At 44.5% G+C, this 16,771-nt stretch overlaps 1 long non-coding RNA gene across 1 annotated transcript in view; it reads left to right on the forward strand.

Annotated features, from left to right (window-relative positions):
* The window catches only part of LOC100912124 (uncharacterized), an 85,954-nt gene extending 72,916 nt beyond the window's left edge, over window positions 1-13,038 (forward strand). Inside the window, exons 4-5 of the long non-coding RNA XR_015641401.1 lie at window positions 11,080-11,218; window positions 11,476-13,038. This is a non-coding gene — a long non-coding RNA (uncharacterized LOC100912124). The remainder of the gene's footprint in view (window positions 1-11,079; window positions 11,219-11,475) is intronic.
* The last annotated feature ends 3,733 nt before the right edge of the window (window positions 13,039-16,771 follow it).

The following is a 16,771-nucleotide window of genomic DNA, read 5'->3' on the forward strand; positions in this document are numbered from 1 at the left end:
TAGCATGTGCTTTCTTACTGTAGCTTTGATTTCTCCTGTCTGCTGTCAGCAGGGTTGCAGCGGGGATCCCATATATGAACTGCCTCTGGTTGGTGCTGGCATCAGCCACACCATCTGTTGTGATTGCAAATGCACAAGGTGGGCAGCCAATGTCTGAGAAATAAGTGACCAGATAAAGCAATGATAAACACACCTAGCACCATCAACTCCTTTCTACCCAGGTGCGTGGATCTGTGGAAATACGGGCAGCCTCATCTCTCTGAGCCCATGAGATCCATACAGCAGGATGTGTGATCCCTGTTGTCAGGCGTTTCTCCTGTGTTTACCGGAGCTTCCTGCTTAGCCACACGCAGTCCTGTAATGGGTCAGGTGAACTGGTGACCGCTGCAGTGAAGTGGAAGTTTCTGGATATTCCAGGTGATACGTGGTGTTTTGCTGAGGCAAGACCTGTGGGAGGACACGTGACGTTTGGAAAGAGTATAAATTGGACTCAATGGACAGGGATGGTGTGCTGGCACAGCTGGCTTTGCAATGGCTTCATTGGTCTTGAGTCTTTATCTCCTCTAATCTTCACTTTGTTGAGAGAGGCCGGCAGAGGACTTCTCCTGGCATCCCTGACTGGTCCTGGTCCCTTCCACTGACTCATGCTGATTTGGCTAAGATCTGGCAGTTTCTGATAAATCCTGCCACCTCTGGTGATTTGTGTTTGGTATCCTGACACTACTGAACTGGATTGATGCTATCCTGACAGAAACTGGAATTGCCCCAAGGAACTACTTCTAAACAGGTCCACATCCCCTTGTCCTTTTTACCACCTTTTGTCCCCTATCTTCAGATGGTGGGCTAGAAGAGGGGGTCAAAACACTTGAGAATCCTTATTAAAAGTAGGCTTGAGAAAAAAAATCTGAGCCTACACCAGCATTCACAATGGGTGGCCCCCAAAGCAGTCACTCTGGGAAGAGTGAGAGACTAAGACAGTGGTGAAGGGACTGGAATTGACTGGTTTTTGTCTTGCTCGATTTTGCTTTCGATGGTATCTCATACACACCCTGTAATTTGCAAACCATGGTGCTCACTTATTTCATTTGTTTCTCCTAAACTCTGTGGAGAATATTTAAAAGATTGTTAGTAACGATGGCCTTTAAGGAGTAAGGGTATGGGGACTTTCACATGGGACTTAATTATTTTATTTTTTCCAAATGTGCTGTATGAGGAAAAGGCTTAAAAATACATACGGGGTAGGAAGAAGAAGAACATGGGGGAGGGAACTGGAGAGATGGCTCAGCAGTTTAGAGCTCCGCCTGCTCTTGCAGAGGACCCAGGTTTAATTCCAGGCAACCACATGGCAGCTCACACAATCGTCTGTAACTCCACTTCAGGTCATCCGATGCCCTCTTCTGGCCTCTGGAGACACTGCACACACATACAGACAAGTAGGCAGACACATATACACATAAATAAATGAAGAAAAAAGACAGTGGGATAAATATAAACAGTTAAGAGTCTAGTTAACGACATGTGCTATTCCCTTCCCTTCTCCCTTCTTCCCTTCTCCCTTCTTCCCTTCTCCCTTCTTCCCTTCTCCCTTCTTCCCTTCTCCCTTCTTCCCTTCTCCCTTCCCTTCTCCCTTCCCTTCTCCCTTCCCTTCTCCCTTCCCTTCTCCCTTCCCTTCTCTTCCCTTCTTCCTCCTTCTGCTGATCCCTTACCCCTCTGAAATCTTTTTGATCCAGAGTCTTAATCTCCTGCCCCAGCCTTCCTGGTGCTGGAAAGACAGATGTGTGCACCACTGTAAGCCTTCTAAGCTTAAGATTATTTCAGAGTAAAAAGTTAAAGCAATTGCACCAAGTATTCAAGCTTGCCCTTCTTGAACAGTGTTTAAAACCGGGCATGTACAATAAATTTACTTGGACCTTATTTGCAAACCTGAGCAACGTGAAGCCTCCAGGCTTTGAAAGAGCCCATTGTTCAGTTTGAGCATGGTGTGACAGAATGCTCACTCACAGCTCCTTCTGAAACATAAAACTAAGCAAATTCTTTTCTTTATTTATTTTGTTGCACGTATGTGGGCACTTAGGAGCCAACTCTCTGATTTCTTTTTTTTTTCTTAACACAGTATCTTCTATAATTATATATGGAACGAAAGCTCAGCTGTGCTTACTAAATATACAGAGCTGTTCAACCACCACAATCCAGTTCTGAACTATCTTCATCCCCCAGAAGCATCCCTTGGGCCAATTTTTAGCAAACTCCTGGTCTCTGTACAGATCTAAGCAGACACACTGTTCTGAACATTTTATGGGAGAGGAATCTTGGCCTGTGTGTGTATGTTTTTTTTTTTTTAAATCTGGCTTCTTTCACCTAATGGAAAGTTTCTGAGGTCCACCACCCCTGCTTTCTCTGGGACTTTTTCCTTAGCATATGAATTACTTAGAGAATAAGCAAATAGCTCACACGTAGCCGTAGCGATGGCGAAAGCGACACCTCAGTACTTCTCACACGCGGGTCTGCTTATGCAGAAATCAGCCTAAGGAATTATTCTTTTTTAATTCAACTCTTACAACAGATAGACATGTACAAAATCAGGGGACGTTCTGCAATCCCTCCCAGAACACGGAAGGCCACCCACCACTGTTCTCGTTCCTTAAGAAAGATGGCAGGGAATTCCATGCAGTGAAGACTCATGGGAAATGTTGGATGTTACTTTCTTTAGAATTATAACTCACCTTGCAGACTCGAGCACTCGTGGCACTAACACACGCACGCTTTTATGCCCGGAAGTCAAGGACGATGGAGGTGATGATGTCTGTGTGATGATATTTCATAGCACTTAGCACCGTCAGAGACTGGGTCTCTGGGATGAAAATCAGAAGCCACAGTGAAGATGTAGAATGTGATGGTCAGAACCTGACCCACGTTTAGGGACCGCTCCAGGCTTTTATATCTGAAGGAACACCGAGTGACTCGGTCAAGACAAGATCTGTGTTAGTGTCCCAGGTAACAAACATGAGCGACAAGGGATGCGTGAGAAACTCAACTTCAGGAGTGTGTGTGTGTGTGTGTGTGTGTGTGTGTATGTGTGTGTGTACGTGTGTATGTATGTATATGTGTGTGTGTATGTGTGTGTATGTGTGTGTATGTGTGTGTATGTGTGTATGTGTACGTGTGTATGTGTATGTGTGTGTGTATGTGTATGTGTGTATGTGTGTGTTGTGTATATGTATATGTGTGTATGTATGTGTGTGCTGTGTGTGTATGTATATGTATGTGTGTCTGTATATGTGTGTGTGTGGTGTGTGTGTGTATGTATATGTGTGTGTGTGGTGTGTGTGTGGGGTGTGTGTGTGTGTGTGTGTGTGTGTGTGTGTGTGTGTGATAACAAGCCATGATGTGTTTCTTATTGTTGTATGGTCATTTGAAACATCAGGTTGACTAAAAAGGAAGAACCATACTGGGTTTCAAAGTCTCATAGCTAAAATTTTCTGGCCATTTCTGCTAACTCGAGCTTGAAATGCACAACCCCTTCCTTGCAATGAGAAAAGAAAACATGTATTTATTTACACACACATGCGTATTGATGTATTGACTTATACATATACATATGGATATATAATTTTACTTTTCAGGGACCATTATACTATGGTGGAAGAGAAGTCTTCTGTCAGTCTGTGGCTCCCAAAGGCAGAGGCAGAGCTGAGGGAGGAGGGGAGCGGAGGGCAAAGATCAACTCACATCCCCTGACTCCGGGTTTATCTCCTTCTGTCAGAGGTCTCAGACTGAGCAGTAAAGGCCTTCCGTGATAACCCTGAGGCTTTTCCACCCAGATCTTGTCCTCTGTGGTCTGTAATTGTCCCCTCCTTTTTTTCTGCTTGGCTCTTTCTGAGTCACTTAGCTCGTAATGGTGACATTCTTTGGCACACTGGCAGTCAGTCCCGTGATGCCCTATGACACCAGAAACTGGACCTTAGTCATGTTGTTATATTCAAGTAGTTTTTTCCTGCGTTTGTGCATGTGTGTGTGTGTGTGTGTGTGTGCATGTGTGTGTGTGTGCATGCCTGTGTGTGTATGTACATACTATGTGTGTGTGTATATGCGCGCATGTCTCTGTGTGTGTGTGTGTGCACGTATGTGTGCGTGCATGTGTTTTGAGACAGTCATGTATCCCAGGACAGCCTCAGATTTTGAACATCTTCCTTTCTCTTTGTGAGATTACAGGTATACACCACCATGCTAGGTTTGTGCTGGGCAGTACTGTGGATTGAATTCTGAGCTTCGTGCATGCTGGGCAAACGGTTTACTAACCGAGGCCCCACCCCAGTCCTGGAAAGCAATTGTTCCATGCAAAGAATCCACTAGAGAGAGTTCGGTTGTTGGGTGCTTCAGGTTTCAGCAACCTAAGCAAGCACCATCGGCCAAAGCTAACCTTTGCTCATCCCTTTCCCCAAAACGCAGGGATTCGTGGCAAGAACGGATCGGTTAAAATAAACTCAACAGCATGTTCCTCAGTATTCAAAGGTTTTACACGATTAACACCTCACTAGACCACAGACTTCTCAGGTGGAAATCAGACACCTCAGCGGATAAATACCTCAAGTTCAAGCCATGCAGCTGTTATGTTCAGCCCAGTTCCAACCCCATCCATGGGGTGGTGACCACTTCCCCCCTCCCCATAAGACACAATTTCTACAAATGGAAGCAGTGAGCTTCTTGGCATCAGTGCTGGGCCTCGGGACAGGTGCCCCAGAGGATGCAAGACCGTGGCAAGGAGGACTTGTGACAACCAAAGCAGAAGCAGGGTGTAAAGTAACACTAACTTCTGAGGGGCCTCCCCTCCCCCATCCCGAGAATGTCACAGGAAGGAGACAGTTATTCAAGTTTTCAAACCGAGATAACAAAACTGACACTTTAAAATATCTAGCACCGAAGTTGGGCTTTCCCATAGGAATGGGGTATCTGGGCGTGCTTAGACTTCCTCGCCTGCCATTCTTTTTGGACGCTAGATATAGACTCAGGTATTCAAGCAAACTAGACAGACCTCGCCCCACTGAATGCACCCTGAGTCCAGTTTTGTCATTTTTAAGTTTAGATAATTCTTGGCTTAGTTCCCATGTACCTACCCTTATTAGTCAGGATTCTCTAGAGTAACAGAATTTATAGAATTAATCTCTCATTCATATATATATACATATATATATACATATATATGCATACATACACACACACACACACACACACACACACACACACACAACAATGGCTTCCCATGAACAGAGGATCCAAGAATACAGCAGCTGTTTGATCCATGAGGAGGCTGGACATTTCAGCTGAGAACCCCAGGGAAGGAGGCTCCAGTGCCACCGAGGGAGTGAATAGTGGCAGATTATGAACTCTGTCATGGCGGAGGGACAGGCTTTGACAGGTAACGTTGAAAGAAGAGAGATGACTCAAGGAAAGGGAATGACGTGAAGAAGATGTGGAGGGCGAATCATGGGCAGCACCCAGTGGTTGGGACCTGCCTAGTACTGGGAAGGAATTGTGGGAGTCAGCCGGAGAGCAGCTTGGAAGAGAAGTTTGGGTATTGACTGAAAATGGGAGAAACTGGGAGGCACTTGTTATTTTTCATCCAACGCTGTAAACAATGGATGCTTCTTGAGGATCATTCTAGAATGTTTCTGAGCGAGTAGCAGTCAGTCAAGAGGCACAGTCTGACTAGGGTACAGGCGACGGTGTGGTAGAATGGAGGGACTAGTTGTAGAACTGGGTTGGGGTACAGTGAGGTAGCCCTGACTTACCGGTTGATCTTGGATGTCACTAAGTTTGCAGGCTACACATCAAATGAGATATTGTAAGAATTGCTGAAGTTTCCCAATGGTTGGAGGACATTAGGACACTTTGCCCTCCTAGGAAAATCGCTTTGCTCCAACTCTCATTTCTTCTCTGAAGAAAGCAGGCCAGTTGCTGCCTTCCATAGTTGTCTCAGAAAAGGGCCCTTTCTGTAGCTCCACATTCAACAGCAATTAAGTATGCCTGGGAAATGAACTTACTAACAGGTCACTTCCTTCTGCTGTACATACAGAATCTAGGGCTCCAGTGGGCTGTAGATGTCAGCAATCCAATCAGAGCAGCAGACAGAACACCCATAATTCTACCTGCCCTCTAGATATGTCTTCCACGGATTCCTATACAATGTTGGGCTTCCAACACTCCCAAGACCCAGACTTTGGGAGTGGGTAACAGCCTATGTGGCTCACAGCTTTTCCAAATGAGTCCTTTCCCTTGACTCAACAACTTATTCTCAAGTCACTGCCTTTTCTTGTACATTGTGCAACAGATGTGGGTTCTTGGTTACCACATCAGGGAACCGAATTTCTCTGAAAATGTTCTTGGGTTTGTGCTATCTTTGGAAAACAACAAGTGAAATTTATGTTTTCCCAGAGCCATTGTTCTCTCGTTTTAAAAGTTGAATCATGTAAAAAAAAAAAAAAACCACAGAATGGAGTTTCTTCCTTTCTTTTCTTTTAAATTAAATTTAATTTTTTTACATAATTGCTTTACATCCTGATCACTGCCCCACTCCCTCCCACAATCCTTTCCCTGTCCCCTATACCCCCTCCCCCTCATCTGAGGACCCCCCCCCCACCTTGGCACTTCAGGTCTCTGTGAGGCTAGGTGCCTTCTCTTCCTCTGAGGCCAGACAAGGCATCCCAGCTAGAGGAACAAGTGTCTTTGTGGTATGGGTGAGCATCTTTTGGGTATATGCCCAGGACTGGTACAGCTGGGTCTTGTGGTAGAACTATTTTCAGCTTTCCGAGAAACCACCAAATTGATTTCCAAAGTGGTTGTACAAGTTTGCATTCCCACCAGCAATGCAGAAGTGTTCACCTTGCTATGTATCCGTACCAGCGTGTGCTGCCAGATGAGGTGTTTTCTTTTCATGTTAGCCATTTCAACAGGGGTAAGATGGACTCTCAGGGATTCTTACTTATTAATCTTCCCTGATGACTAAGGACTTAGAACATTTCTTTAAGTGCTTCTCAGCCATTCAAGTTTCCTCTGTTGGGAATTCTGTTTAGTTATGCACCCCATTTTCAAATTGGGTTATTTGGGTTGTTGGTGAAAATGGCCATCTTACCAAAAGCATAAGATCTATAGATTCAATCCAATCCCCATTCCAACACAACTTTTATAGACCTTGAAAGAACAATTCTCAACTTCATATGGAAAAATAAAAACCCAAGAAAGCCAAAACAATCCTGAACAATAAAAGAACTTTGGGAGGAATCTCCATCCTTGACCTCAGCTGTACTACAGAGCAACAGTGATAAAACCTGCATGGGATTGGTACAGAAACAGACACGTTGAGCAATGGAATCAAATCAAAGACCCCAAAATAAACCTACAGACCTATGGACACTTAATTTTTGATAAAGAAGCCAAAACCATACAGTGAGGAAAAAATGAAAGCATCCTCAACAAATGGTGCTGGTCTAACTGGATGTCTACATGCAGAAGAATTAAAATAGATCCGTATTTATCACCCTGCACAAAACTCAAGTCCAAATGGATCAAGGACCTCAACATAAAACCAGATCCATTGAAGAGACTCGTAGAAGAGAAAGTGGGAAGTACCCTTGAATGCATGGGCACAGGAGGTAATTTCCTGAACAGAACACCAGTGTGTTCTGATAAATGGGACCTCACGAAACTGCAAAGCTGTAAGGCAAAGGACACTGTCAATAGGACAAATTGGCAGCATACAGGTTTGGAAAGAATTTTTACCAACCTTACATCTGACAGAGTGGAGTTTCTTAAACCTTTCCCACTCACACACCCTAGAAATCTTAAAAGAACTTCTTTTAAAATGTCTCTCTGTGTGTGTGTGTGTGTGTGTGTGTGTGTGTGTGTGTGTGTGTGTGCACATGAGTGCAGGAGCCTTCAGAGTGCAGAAGAGGACACTGGATCTCTGGAGCCGAAGTTGTAGGTAGATGTGGGCTCTAGGAACCAATGGGTCCTCCGATGAGCAGTTCTTACTGTTAACTACAGTCCACTCCCGAGGAACTTTATATGTGATGCCAGGCATGTGAAATAGGTGTAGTAATAAAATATTTACCAATAACAAATCTTACATATGATTTTGCATATATACATGTATATATAATATATATAATCACTTTAAAAACAAAAACAAGTGTAGATACTGAAGTGGATGTGCTTGTTTAGTTTTATGTAAAAAAATACCTTGGCTAAAGATTTCTTAGTTCAAGCATTCTTAGTTGAAGCTTCCCGAATGTGTTTCAGATATAATCTGTACTTTGATTTTATAATAATTGACGCTAAGAACATGCTTCTCAGTTGAAGCAGAAGTGCCATTGGAGATCTAGGTTGGAGGTCCCGATCTACGTAAGTAGCCAAAACCAAGGATTTAAAAATTGCCTCTGCCTAGAAACAGTAACTCAACAATCAAGAGAAGAGAGTAGGGCTGAGGCAAAATACTTGTTAAGTGTGCTCAGGGGCTTGGGCTGCATGACCACTGGAGGGAGAGGCAGAAAGAGAAGGGAGCAGGAAGAGGAGGAGGAGGAGGAAGAGGAGGAGGAGGAGGAGGAGTAGGAGGAGGAGGAGGAAGAAGAGGAAGAGGAAGAGGAAGAGGAAGAGGAAGAGGAAGAGGAAATAATACTCAAAACTCAAGAGAAAAGTTCTAAAACATTCACTTTCTCACATTTGGAGCACAGGATCATTCCGAGAGACTGGGGCAGGTTCTCCTGACAGCAGAGAGTGGACAATTCCAGCACTGCTTACTGGCAGCTGAGTTCAAGAGCCAACCAAGCTCTCCTAACCTCTAGGGTCTGCGTTTACATTGTTACAATGTCCCTTCCCTCCAGGGTGCAAGCTTTCATTTTCTGTCTCTTCGCCAGTCTCTTGTCTCTTTGCGGTGTTTATGCTGAGGTTCTCACTAGAAACTGTCTTGTGATGCCTGAATGAAAACCAATAAACGTGCTCTTAAAGAAGCCCGAAAATCTCCAGAACTGGTGCATGCCTTTCTAAAAGTGCATGTGACTCTTGTTTCCAAAGGGTGCATTGTGTGTCACACCAAGGCTCTGTGGGACGAAATTCATCAAGCTGTGCTTAGGCAATCACCTACGTTCTACTGTCCTTTCCCCACTTTCATATATATATATATATATATATATATATATATATATATATATATATGGCTTATAAGACTGGTCACTCATAATGTCAGAGTGGTAACATATTAACAGAAGTTATAATGACCTTCAGGTGATAAGATACAGTATTAATGCATATAAAACTTTGATTTTGAAAATTACTCTTTGGTACATGACTGTCTCATAGTAGCAACACTTGTGAATATACCTGGTTTCTTGTGGTTTTCAGAGCTCAGACTCCTTCTTCCCTTGGTGACCTTTGATAGTCACGTTCTCCAACACTGTGTATCACAATGGAAGCGGTTGGAGACCCACTGATTGAATGTTCAGTCCTAGTTCTCACGCCTGTGAGGTGAGAAAGAAAGGGATGAAATGGAGCCTCCTGTCCTCTCACAAGCAGCATACGGCCTGGCCACAATGGATGGTTTCTCACACCGCTTGGTTTCTGCACCATGAACTTAACTGCTTTCCAGCAAGCCTTGCAAAGTGCTTCAGCCTACAAACTTAAAATACTTTATTGCTGAACTGGCTGATCGTTATGTGCTGGTCATCTTCATTCTCATAGAGGACTAAAATTTTGCCGTGTAGTAACATATTTGTACAAGTTTTCTTTTAGGTTACAACTTTTGTGTTTGCTGTATCTTTATATACAATTTTCAGTCATTCATTATTTAGTGTTTGTAAGTGTGTGTGTGTGTGTGTGGTATTCGTATGCATGCATGTTTGTGTGCATGCATGTGTATGTATATGATGCATATGTGTGTGCATGTGTGCATGTGCACATATGTGTATGCACATGTGTGTGCATGTGTGTATGTGCACATGTGTGTGTGTGTGTGTGTGTGTGTGTGTGTGTGTGTGTGCAGGATAACTCTTGATTCAGTTCTGGTCTTTACCGTGTGTATCCAGGGATCAAACTCAGCTCCTCAGGTTGTCAGTTAGGGCCTTAACCCATGGAACTACCTTGTCCACTCCCATTTTGTTGTTGTTGGTTTTTTTTAAACCTTTCCATGTATTTTATTTCATTTTCCATAAATTCTGGAGTGTTAGGGCATGAGAGGCAATACAGGTCAGAAACCAGAGAAGAGGAGAGAAAGTGAGGGTGAAGGAGAAGGAAGAGAAAGACAGAGACCAAGAGATGGAGAGACTGAGCCAAATACAAGGAAAAAAGACTGCCTTAAAGTCACTGCTGAACGACCGTAGTTATGTAAACATATTATCTCAATATGTGCACAGAGAAAACTTAAAGACAACAAAGGAAAGAAAGATCCAACAGATCACATATGTAACTATGATCAGACTGGGAACCTCATTTTGTAATGTGTAGTAAGTAATAGAAAGACAGAATACATGAAGGGCACTAACAGACTGACCAGAGCCTCGTGAGAATGAGGACCCAGCCTGGGAATCTTCAGAGCACACATGAAAGGGCAGCAAAGAGATCTTAAAATGGATGGTTTCGCCATCAACATAATGCAAATCAAAACCAAAAAAATTTTTGTGCTTTGCTAGAGTGGAAAATATTTCAACATTAAGTAATGCGAATGTTGGTGACGTCATGCGGGATAAAGAGACCCCGTAGGTTAAGCCGATAGTTGGATTAAGCTCTCCACTGCTTTTCATATGGGGCCCTTTGCCAAACATTTTAAAAGTGTGCATGCTTCTGAATCTACAGTATCATTTCTTGGTGTCTACCCAAAATTAACACGCAGCCACATGTGTACAGAACTGTTCCCTGGAGAATGTCATGCGATAGCTAAAAAAACCCAACCCCGGAATTTCCTTATTGTTGTGGATGTTGTTCATTAGCAAGCTGTCTTTGGATATTTCTAAACAGTAGACTGTTTACCTTTCAAAAATGTTGCATGAAATCCCCAGAATAGATTTATGACCGTTTCCATCACTACCCCAATAGTGGAAACCCAGAGACGTGAAGCTGGTGCCTTCCTTCATCCCTAGAGATTAGTGTTCACGGTCCTGTGAGGTCCTCTGCACTGCACGATGGGAGGAGGCGGCAGTCACTAACCCAGATGCGAACCCTGCGATCTGCAATGGTAAGTAGCCTCCACGATACCCCGATACCCCGTAACACAGCAGCAGTGGTACAAAGGTTGTGAAAGTAACCAACCACTAATCTGATTGGATTTAATTAAGGCTAATTCATGGGATGGAACCCATGCCTGATAGTACTCAGATGGCTGAGAACCTGACACTAGATAGGTCTTGGGCTTATGGGAAAACCCGATACCATTGTTCTGCTAAAGAACACAGTCATAAGACGACTCTTACTAGCATTCTGCTATACTCATAGATCAGCCCCTCTCTCAGCCACCACTGGAGAAGCTTACCCCTGCAGCAGATGGGAACAAATGCAGAGACCCACAGCTGGACAATGTGCGGAGAGCGAAAGAACTCCGAACTCTCAGCCGAAAATAGGCTGTCTCACCAATTCCTTCCACTCAAGGATCAGAGGCAGAAAGATTATAAGAACCAGAGGGGATGAAGGCACCAAGGAGACAGCGTCTTCTGGACACAGCAGGGCTGACTCACGTGAACTCACAGAGACTGAGGCGGCACGCACAGGGTCTACACAGAATTAGCCCGTATGCGATCTCAGTGCCGAGAGGGGGATTGACTACGCTCTCTGATCCTTAACCAGAAGTTATCTCCACCTGACAACTTCCCACAAAGGAAAAGTTAGTCATCCCTAGGGAGTCTTACTAAGTATACAAACCACACTGAACGGCAAACCCCATGCTCAGCCTAAGATGGCCAACCCAATAGAATTATTTGAGATTTTTAAATCTCATATTTCTTTGTTTGGGCATCTCTTGTAAAATTTAATTTAATTTTTTTCTTTTACTTGTTCACTTTACATCCTGCTCACTGCCCCCTCCCGGTTTCCCACTCCAATCCTTTCCTCTTCCCCTCCCCTTCTCCTCTGAGTGGGTGGGGCCCCCTCTCCGGTTGGGGACGGATAAAGCAGCCCAGCTAGTATCCCACTTACAGGTTGTTTGGGACCCACGTGAAGAGCAAGCTGCACATCTACATATGAAGGGAGGGCCTAGGTTCAGGCCATGTATGTGTAGTTGGTGGGCCAGGCTGTGAGAACATCAAGGGGTCAGGTTAGCTGACTCTGTTGGTTTTCCTGTGGGGTCCCTATCCCCTTCCGAGCCCACAATTCTTCCTCCTATTCTTCCATAGGAAACTTGTTTGGGCATCTTTTGTTACCTTATCGGTCTTTTGCTTATACATTATCGTTTCTGGTTTTGTGTTGTATGTGTGTGTGCATGCATACATGTGCCTGTGTATGTATGTACAGGTGTGTGCCTGTGTGTATGTGTGTGTGCATGCGCATGTGTCATGCATGCATGTGTGTGTGCGTGCGCATGTGTCATGCATGCATGTGTATGTGCATGCATATATGTCATGCATTCATGTGCCTGCGTATGTGTGTGTGCATGCATACATGTGCCTGTGTATGTATGTACAGGTGTGTGCCTGTGTGTATGTGTGTGTGCATGCATACATGTGCCTGTGTATGTATGTACAGGTGTGTGCCTGTGTGTATGTGTGTGTGCATGCATATATGTCATGCATTCATGTGCCTGTGTATGTGTGTACATGCATGTGCTTGTGTGCTTGTGAGCGCATGTGCACACACACACACACACACACACACACATGCATGTGCTTCTCTGGCTTTTTGTTTTGTTTTGCATTTTGCCTGTTCTCCAAAAAGAGAGAGAGAAAGAAGGTATGCAGTTGGAAGGGTGGGGAGGTGGGAAGGATCTGGAAGGAGATGAGGGAAGGAAAAGTGATCATAATAGATTGTCTGAAGAAATATTTTCAATAAAATTCATACAGCGGCTTTATTTTGTCTGCTGAACTGTTTACTGATTCAAAACTCAGCTTTGAGGAGTAATTCATACATTGCGAAGGATCTGCAGGCATGCACGTGCTCTCATAGTTCCCTCCTAACGGTATATAAAAGGCAATCCCATGAGCCTGACACACCATGGAGCCACTGAAACCCTACACGGACGGAGGCCCTGAGGATCCTTGTAATCTCCTAACCTCTTCTACCTTCCCATCCTCAGCATTGTCCGGGGAGAGGAGGGCAAGGGTGCAGCCCCACAGTTCAGGCATAGATGAAGACACGTGGGCTGCCCCTGCCCGCAGGGGTCATTGTGGCAGGGAGCATCTTCATCTCTGAGTCTGATTTGTCCGCACTGCCCCTCAGGGCCAGATCCTGAGAATGTGCCTACTGGTGAAACTGCCTATGTGTTTATAGGACCACAGGTATGTGCCCTCAGTGGCGGATCTGTTCCACATCATACATCCTGTCAGGCAGAAGGACATAGAGGGGAGGAAGAGGAATGTCCCAACGCTGCCGTGCCACCTCAGGAGATGAAGAATCCCCGAGGTCTAGAGCAGGGGTTTGGGGGAAACAATGTGGCTCGCTCTTTCTTTGGGGATTCTAGGTGGACAGTGTCTTTAGGGTTGACATGTTCAGTTTAGCTGGGATGCTCTCACTACTATGGAGAGGACCTGGCTCTGCAGCGATGGGCCACCACTCCGTCCTTTAGCAACGTGTTTTCTGGATGAGGTCTTTAGCTCCTCTGCAGGCCCAAGGCAGGCAGGACAGCAACTTCTGCCTGTCTGGGACGTTTGAGCCTTGGATGCTTAGCACGTTTCCTAAGAGAATTTCCCACAGATCCAAAAAACGTCCACAGAGAACAGCTTTTCACCTCCTCGGAATGAAGTAAATAGATAACAAAATTTGTCTGCTCGTATATTTTAAAAATCCATGTAAAGCCACCCCAACTTTAATAGCAAGGAAAAATATGGAGGTTTATAACAGAACAGCCCACATATCAAGACATGAGACCTTGATATGACAGGTTTAAATAGGAGGTCCCTTCAGCTATGTGGAGCAAGGACTGGTAACAGTGCACAGAAGGCACCACTCACTGAGGGTACATTGTGTGAGTGACAGGAACGTTGACACATTAACACTGCTGCCCCTCACTGCTTCTTCTGATTCAGCTGGTGACAAGGTGTCCAGCATTTGGGTTTCACCCAAATTATTATCATCATCATCATCATCATCATCATCATCATCATCATCATTATTATTATTATTGGTGGTGGTGATGTATGGTGTACGTGTGTGTATACCTTGGCATGGTACACATGTTGGGGGTCATGTGGGCTGAGGTCAGAGAACAGCACGGTGGAGTCCGTTCTCTCCTACCACTGTGTGTACTCCAGGCTTATGTAGCCAGTTCCTTTACCCACAGGCCATCTTGCTGGCCCTTCATCTAATTCTGAAGTACCACCCCACCTCACCTTGAAAGCCTGGTGACTCCCAATTGTGCTACAGATACAGCTTCTGGTAAGTTACGTGGCTCCCGGAGAGCTACATTACATTGTGGCAGGAAGACAACCATGGTGTATCAGTGGACACAGCTGAGCCACTGGCCTGAGGTGTGTGACATGGGTGGCTTCATGTTAGTGATTTGGACTCACAAAATGAGGACTGAAATCTCTGTCGCATAGACCAGAAGGATGGCGCGAAGCACTGAAATCCTTAGAATGTACACACAGATGATTTTGTCAGTACTTAAATGACGTCGAAACTGAATACTACTAATTAACAAACTGTTAATGACACCACTACTGAAACCACAAAAAGGCTGAGCTAGAAGGTTCCTAAAGTCGTTGTTTTCTACATGAGAGCCTACCATCCAGGCAGCAAACATGACCTCACCATTCTGTTGTTATGTAGAAGGAAATGTGAAGGGCTTTTCTCCAATCAGTGCTGTTCACAATGGCAAGGCTCTACTGGTAGAAGAATTAGAAGTTTGTAACAATGTTCTCTAAACTTTTCTACAATCTGTGCCACTCCCAATGGTGTGGCTGGCTCTACTGGTAGAAGAATTAGAAGTTTGTAACAATGTTCTCTAAGTTTTCCTTCCTTCCGTGCACTCCCAATGGCATGACTCTACTGGTAGAACAATTAATAAGAAATAAAAGCCTCGGGGCTGGGGACTTAGCTCAGTGGTAGAGCGCTTACCTAGGAAGCGCAAGGCCCTGGGTTCGGTCCCCAGCTCCGAAAAAAAGAACCAAAAAAAAAAAAAAAAGAAATAAAAGCCTCCCTGGATGGTTCAAAGGAGGAGACGATGATAAAGTGCTGTCTGCAGGATGTCACACAAGGTTCAGGACACAGGCAAGAGATGGTGAGAGCTGCAGAGTTGGAAACAGGAGGAGGAAGTCACAGAAAGGAGGAAGGAATGGGCCAAGATGTCTTCCTCTCTTTCTTCTGGACAGCTAGTCTCTGACTATATCTGCATCTCTAGACTACCCCAACAAGGAAGAGAGGGAAGAAGTCTTCTGCCTCAGCCCCATCCTACCCACTATTGTGTTTGTCTAGAGTATTTCCTCTCTGAGAGACCTGTGTTGGTCGTAGCAGACAAAGAATAGAACCTCAGCTAGCTCACGTGTAGGAATTTTGTTTTGGGTCCACTTTTACAAGGACTTGAAACGAATCAAAATTGGGACAATACTGTGCAGTTAAAACCAACCCAAAAATCATTGGTCCAACTCTCTTTCACTATTTTACAAGTTTCAGGTTCAAATTCAGTTCTGCACAGGACATGAAGCTGTTTCTTTCGGTTGCTTAGAGGCATGGCTCTCTAAGGAGGCCTTCAAGGTGCTCTGGAAACATTGTTACTGAGGAGGCCGAGATTCCTTCAAACCCTTCCCACATCAAACTGTCAATCAAACCATTGCCTACTTTACAGACCTTAACAACAACAGGTGCCTGGACAATATTCAGATAGTTTGAATTATTTATCTATAATCAACCAACCAACCAACCAACCAACCAACCAACCTATCATCTATCTACCATCCATCTTCCTACTTTCATATTTTTTCAGGCAGGTGTCACATATTCTAAACTAACCTTGAATTCTCTATGTACCTGAGGTTGTCCTTCAACTCTCTTCCCCTCAAGAACTGTTAGCAAGAGACACCAGAGTCAGTGCTGGTATAGAACCCAGGGTATTGTGTATGCCAGGCAAGCACTCGACCGACTGAGCTACGTCACCTTTCATCATTTCTTAAATATAAGTTAAAGAATTTTTGGCCACTTTTCTAAAACTATATAATGGAGGAATAGTTAATCATAATTCCCTATTAAACCTACTAATGAGTTGTTGGGGTTTGCTTCAAATGAACTTGGAATCGAGTTCAGGGAAATAAATTCCACACCATTAGCAATGTAATTTTCTCATAATTTAAGTGGCTATGCCTGATTTTTAAAATATATCTAACTCAGGGCCTGTGCTGACATAGGTGGTGAGAATTTCCTCAATGCCCACAAGGAAGGGAAAGACTGAACCAAGCTGGCCTGGACACGGTTGGCCCTCCTGCTGAGGCTGCCACTGGAGAGCCAGTTACTAGCTGCCTGCTGAGACCAGGCATTCCAAGCCCCTGGAGAATCCTACCTCACTAGCTATCTATCCTGCATGCACCAGACAAGATTCTACCCAGCTTGCCCCTCTGTGTCAGACACACTAGGAGGGCAGTTACACAGCTGC

Source organism: Rattus norvegicus, chromosome 17 (genome assembly GCF_021556685.1).
Source record: "Rattus norvegicus strain SHRSP/BbbUtx chromosome 17, alternate assembly SHRSP_T2T, whole genome shotgun sequence".
Lineage (NCBI taxonomy): Eukaryota > Metazoa > Chordata > Mammalia > Rodentia > Muridae > Rattus > Rattus norvegicus.